The sequence below is a fragment of the Dasypus novemcinctus genome, chromosome X (assembly GCF_030445035.2).
Source record: "Dasypus novemcinctus isolate mDasNov1 chromosome X, mDasNov1.1.hap2, whole genome shotgun sequence".
In the NCBI taxonomy this organism is placed as follows: Eukaryota; Metazoa; Chordata; class Mammalia; order Cingulata; family Dasypodidae; genus Dasypus; species Dasypus novemcinctus.
The window spans coordinates 4,583,445-4,589,444 of record NC_080704.1 but is presented as its reverse complement, the minus strand read 5'-3'; positions in this window follow the sequence as shown (position 1 = coordinate 4,589,444).

Genomic DNA, 6,000 nt, shown 5'->3' with positions numbered 1-6,000 from the left:
CATTTTCATAAAATTATTTTATGGTATCTGAACTTGATGGAACAGTTACCTACAAAATGGGGTCTTCAGTAATTACCTACATAACCTGCATGATTTGCCTCACCAATTGAGAAAACTTGGAGTCCTTTTCTCTGTATCTTTCTCTCTGAGTCTCTCTCTTTTTTTCTAAGTGATCAAGTTCTCATGATGCCCAATATTCTTTCCTATGTCTTTTCTATAACAACACTTCTAAAGAAAAGGTGGATCCATCCTACATCCAAATGACAAAGACAGAGAAAAGTGGATTTTGCTCCATCCACTGTAACCATTTCTATGTGTGAAGTAAAGTCTGTTGAATACTGGATCTGAACTAAGTAGAGATGACCTTCAATTCTGAAAGTAGCCATTCTCCCTTCCTGAGGAACCAGGGCTTAGGGCAACCTCACCTGCTAAGATTCTTGATTTTCCCAAGGTATTGTGTTTGAGAGGTCCTCTCCCCCTCCTCTGAAAGCTAACGTTGAACAGGGAAAGCATTGTCCAAGTTTTTCTGTCCTGGTTCTTCCCAAAAGTCCATTCATTCTAATGTACTTATTTTCTCAGCCCTAGTGATCAGCTCAGTTTGAGGCAACCTTGACTAGATCACAAAAGGTTACCATCCTCTTTTGTCCTTCTCTTAGAAAACAGTTCCTGCTCTCCTTACATTTGGATAACTGAGACAACAAAATTTAAACTTTTCCCAATGTCCTCTCATTTAATATATATACCTGATTATATCTGTGGAATAGGGTGGATGCAATGGTGCATGTAAGCTTTACATTCTGTTTGCCAAGTTAAATATCAGAGGAATTTGCTTCTAAATGTGAGCAGACCCAGACTTCAGAATGGTCAGTTGACTTTCTGATAGGGGAAAAGGTTACAGGAACGGCTTACAAATTCAGAATGTCATGAACCATTCAGAAAAGGGATAATGATCCTCAGAATCATTATGACCTCTGATTTTATTGTATCGTACATCTAGAAGGATCATAAAGTGCTTAACAATTCTGCAACCACACATGAAAGAGAGAATCATTTCACATACAACTAAAACACATCAGCTGTTTAACAGTGCAAGGCAAAATTACTCAACAATTTAGGGCAGGAACTGAACACAAACAGTTGAATGCAAAAATGACAGAGATAAGCATGAAGTAATTCTGCAATCTGGAAGTAGTCCATGTGTTTAGGGGTTAAAGTGAGATGTTCTCCAAGCACTTGGAAAGCAGAGATTTTCAAAAGATTCAACTCCAAGAATGAGACTTAGAAAACAACAGAAAACACACAAACATGTGTTGTGGGGGAAAGGATGGATGGTGTCTTTGGATCTGGCTGCCATCACAAATGCCACAAAATATGTAGCTTAAACAACAGGAAATTTTGGCTCATGGTTTTGAAGCGAGCGGAAGTTCAAAATCAAGGCATCAACAAGGCAATGCTTTCTTCCTAAGACCGGGGCTTTTCTGGGGCTGGCTGCTGGTCAACTTTGGGTACTTGGTTTTTCCATCATAGCAGTGCATATGGCAGCATCTTCTCCTTTCTCTTCTGGGTTCCATTGACTTCCAGCTTCTTGTGTCTCCCGTAATGCTGTGGTGTAGGTCTCACCTTCTCCAACACTGGGATGGCAGTGCTCTCTCCCTGAAAAACTGGACACAAGGCCCACCCCCTCCAAACTCCAGGACAGATGGACAGCCACCCTCCAAATGAGAGGTTGAACTGGTTCTTTACATACTCATGGACAGACCTGCTCTCTTGACCCAAGGAGATCTCTTAGTCCAGATCTCAGCTTCCATGGTTCTGCCTTTGAGGTCACTCTCCCTTCCATTCATCCCTTCTTTGTCTCCTTCAGTCCAAGAGGGCAGTGGTTGCACTTATACAAATTTTGACAAAGCTTGTTGATTTTGAGAGCAGTTTAAGCAGGTCCCAGCCATCACACCATAGAACTTTCCACAGACCCTTCCCAGATAACTGCACCTGTAATCCTGACTTCCACTGAAATGGCTGATTGGATCCATCCTCAGCCACACTCTCTTTAGCAAAGGGTTGTCCAGTTAAACCCTCACTTAGAACACTCTTCTCTGGGGATTCAGTTCCTAAAAGCTCAGGGAATTCCCTGATAGAGCCACTTCTGGCCCTGGTCTCAGAGCACGCTACTTGGATAGCTCAAAAATTTCAAAACCATAAATCTCTGGTTCCTTTGTGTTTAAGAGTTTAATTCTCAAATTATCCCTTTGCTCTTCCAATTTACTAGAAGCTATAAGGAGAGGCAAGGTTGCATCTTCTATTGAAAATCTCCTCAGCTAAATGTCTAAGTTCATCACTTGCAAGTTCTACCTTCCATCCAACATCAGAACACAATTTCACCAAGTTCTCTGTCACTTTATAATGAAGATCACCTTTTCTCCAGTATCCAATAACACAGTCCTAATTTCTTTCTGAAAATCCTTATTTCTACTGACAGATATATATTATATGTATATGATACAGGTTTTGAATTTGATTATGTATATGAATAAGAGATAAGTTGCCATTAAATATATAACATGTATTTCTCTAATATAGTCCATTTATCATATATAAAAGGCCTATTTCTTGTCCTAATTTGCTGAGTTTTTGTTACTAACATGTGCTGATTTTTGTCAAGTTGTTTGTTTTTGCATCTGAGATAATTACATTTTTCTCTTCCATTAATATGGTATTGTCAGATATTTATAAATATTAAAACAATGTTTTTATGTTTTCTTTGTCAAGTGTGTGGCATCAGGCTTACGATGGCATCATACACTAGTTGGGAACTGTTGCCTCCTGCAATAAATTCTTTCATAGTGTGTAAAAAAAACTGGCATTATTTCAGCCTTTTATCGTGGATATATTTAGCCAGTGTAGTATATTGGCCCAAGTTTTCATTGTGGAAAGTATTTATTTATTTTTTTTACAAATCCAATCCTTTTCATAAATGTTTGCATAATTTGATTTTCTATTTCTTATTTGTGTTATTTTGACATTTTTAAGAATTTGTTCTTTTTATTTATGTTTTCAATTTTTTAGCATAAAAGTGTTCATAATCCCATATTATGATTTCTGTGACTATAAGATATATAGGAATGACCTTTCTCTCTTTTCTGGTAAGATATATCTATTTTTCCCTCTTGATAAAGATTGCTCTGGATGTCTTAATTTTATTGATGTTTGCAAAGAAACAAAATGTGACTTTGACCTGTTTTCTATTTTGTCCATTGTTTACTTCAATTCCATTGTTTCACTTTTAATTTTTCCTTTCTTCTTCTTACTTTTGGTTTTCTCTGCTCTCTTGATCAAATGGTCTCTATATTGTAGAAGCTTAGATCATTCATTTGTGCTGTTATTCTTTTAGAACATAGTCATTTTAAAGCTATATATTTCCCACTGCCTTAACTGCATTGTACAGATGTAAATATATTTGGTTATTTTTTCATTCTCATTCTGCCTGAGTTTCTGATTCTCTTATGTTTTCTTTTTGTATCCACTAGCAATTTGGAAGAGCTGTTTAATTTCGTTACCCGGGGATTTTATAGCTATCTAATTGTTACTGATCGCCAATTTATTTCCACTGTGACCAATAACTTATTTTTGGTTTAGTTTGGGAGTGGTCTACATCTCATTCCCAGGAGTGTTTGCAGAAGTTGATTCACAGGAAACTTCCAGTTCAAATGATACACTGGCACCCAACTCACAATTCTGGATATTTTACATGAATACAGTGCACTTACAAGGTCAAGTTTCTGAATCTTGATGTTTGAAGAACAGTCCCTGGAAGACAATAAAATAATCTCTTAGGACATTTCCAATGACCTATGTCTTAGCGTATTGTTTCGTTGGAAACTGGGGAGGCTAAGTTCTCAAGCTCAAACTCCATCTAGAGAAGAGGAATTAGCTTTATTCCCCAAGCAATTATTACAGCACTCAGTTTCCCAGGAGATTATATAGCTTTGGGACCTCAGTGGAAGTTTAGGGCATGGTGGGCAGGGTGGAGGCTTGTGCTATGACTTCCTTTTAATGAAGAAAGGCATACCTGCACAAAGGGAGTAGCCATTCATGTGGCTAATACACACACACAGAAGAACATTTTAGAGGCTCTTTGTTTTCAGGAAACCAAAAAGCAGAGCTGAAACCCCATAATCCTAGTGAGAGATCGTAAAAAGAAAAGAGACAAATACACAAAGTGAGATTTCTCTAGCACACAGAATTTAGTGCAAAATAGCTAAGATAACAGAAAGACTGTCAATAATTTTTGGATAAATCAACATTTATCCAAAGTTTCAGCTTATTCAGTTTCAGAATCAAGAACCAAAGTGATCATTCTGGGTCAAACCATTTCTGAAGGTAAGAGCTGAGATTTAAACCATTTGTCTATGATTTATTCTTTTTTCTGTACCAAATCACCATAATCCATCCAATGAAATGAAAAAATTGCTCTTGAACAGGCATGATATAAAATTTTCATAAGATGCAATTGAGGATGTTTTCTTGATATGACCAGTACACAAAGTAACCAGAAACATTTTTGAATGAAGAGGAGCTGTTTGGAGACTCATCAAACTGCAAAATATTACATCACTTACTATGGTAAAGATGAAAAACAAATGATTAATGATATAAGATTTCAACTGTTGGACAGTCTTTTCTGGTTTGGCAAGTAAAAAGTCAACTTATATGAATATGAGAAATTTTAAGGTTTTACTGAAATGTTTAGTTAATTGGAGCAGGTACCACCTATGTGAACTTGTAATTAACTAAATGCTATAAAATTACTTTTGTTTCAATTGTCTCTCAAGCCATATTTGCATAGGCAATTTAACTCATTTAGTGTTAATCAACTTCACAAATCCAACACTTCATTTTGTTCTTGTAGTTTTTTTTTTTTTGTCCATTCTCTGAGAGTAAAGGATGTTGCATTCACCATACTGCAAATTGCTCTGGGAGGTGCCTGTCTTCTTAAAATCATTAAAAGTGCTTTAAATCACTTGCAAACTGTAGAGTCCAATGTAAATCCCATTTTGGTATCGATATGACTATTACCAATAAGTCCATGTAAAGAATTTTCCATTCCTTTATGAACACAGTATTCAGCTTTTCATTTATTTCAACAAATTCAATATTATCCTTATTAGAGGGTCAATAAAAAAATGGTCTCCTAAAAGTATTTCACAGACATTCAAACATTTGAAGTGATATTGTATGTAATAATGCTAAAACAATTTATCCATTTTATACGTGTGTATCTTTCAGATTTCTCCAGAAAAACAGAAACAGTTTGATACATAAGAAATTTATTTATTTTAGGGAATTAACTCATGGCTTACATGGTTGAAGTGACTGGCGACTTTACAATCCTTAGAGCAGTTCAGGAATGTGGAAACTCAAATAGGAGATGATGCTGCAGTCTCAAGGCAGAATTCCTTCTTTTCTGGGAAACATCATTTCTTAATTCTCTTAAAACCTTCAACTGATAGGATGAAGCCCACCCACTTTATTGAGGGTTATCTCCTTTACATAAAGACAACTGTTAGTAGATGTTCAACATATCTACAAAACACCTTCACAGCTACACCTAGACTAGCCTTTGACCAAGCAACAGGACCTTATAACCTACTCAGGTGGACACAAAAGTAACCATCACATAAGTCTCCTCAGTTTGCAAAATGCTTCACCTGTATTTTTATACATGATCCTCAGATCTGAAGTGATATTTAACAGTCCTTGTTTTTATGATTCTACCTTAATTGGAATAGCAGGGCTGAGATGCAAATTCTTTGAGGCTCTTAAAAGAGATTTGGAAAATTGGTACCATATTTATAAAAAGTCCTATGTCTTAGGCCCCCTAACATCACCTGCTGTCATTACTGCTGCTTCTTTCAATCCTTCCAAGTTTCCCTGTACTTCATCCATTGCCCTCTGCATTTGTGACTTCCTGGGCTTCAAAAATGCTAATTTGTGCCTCAGCCT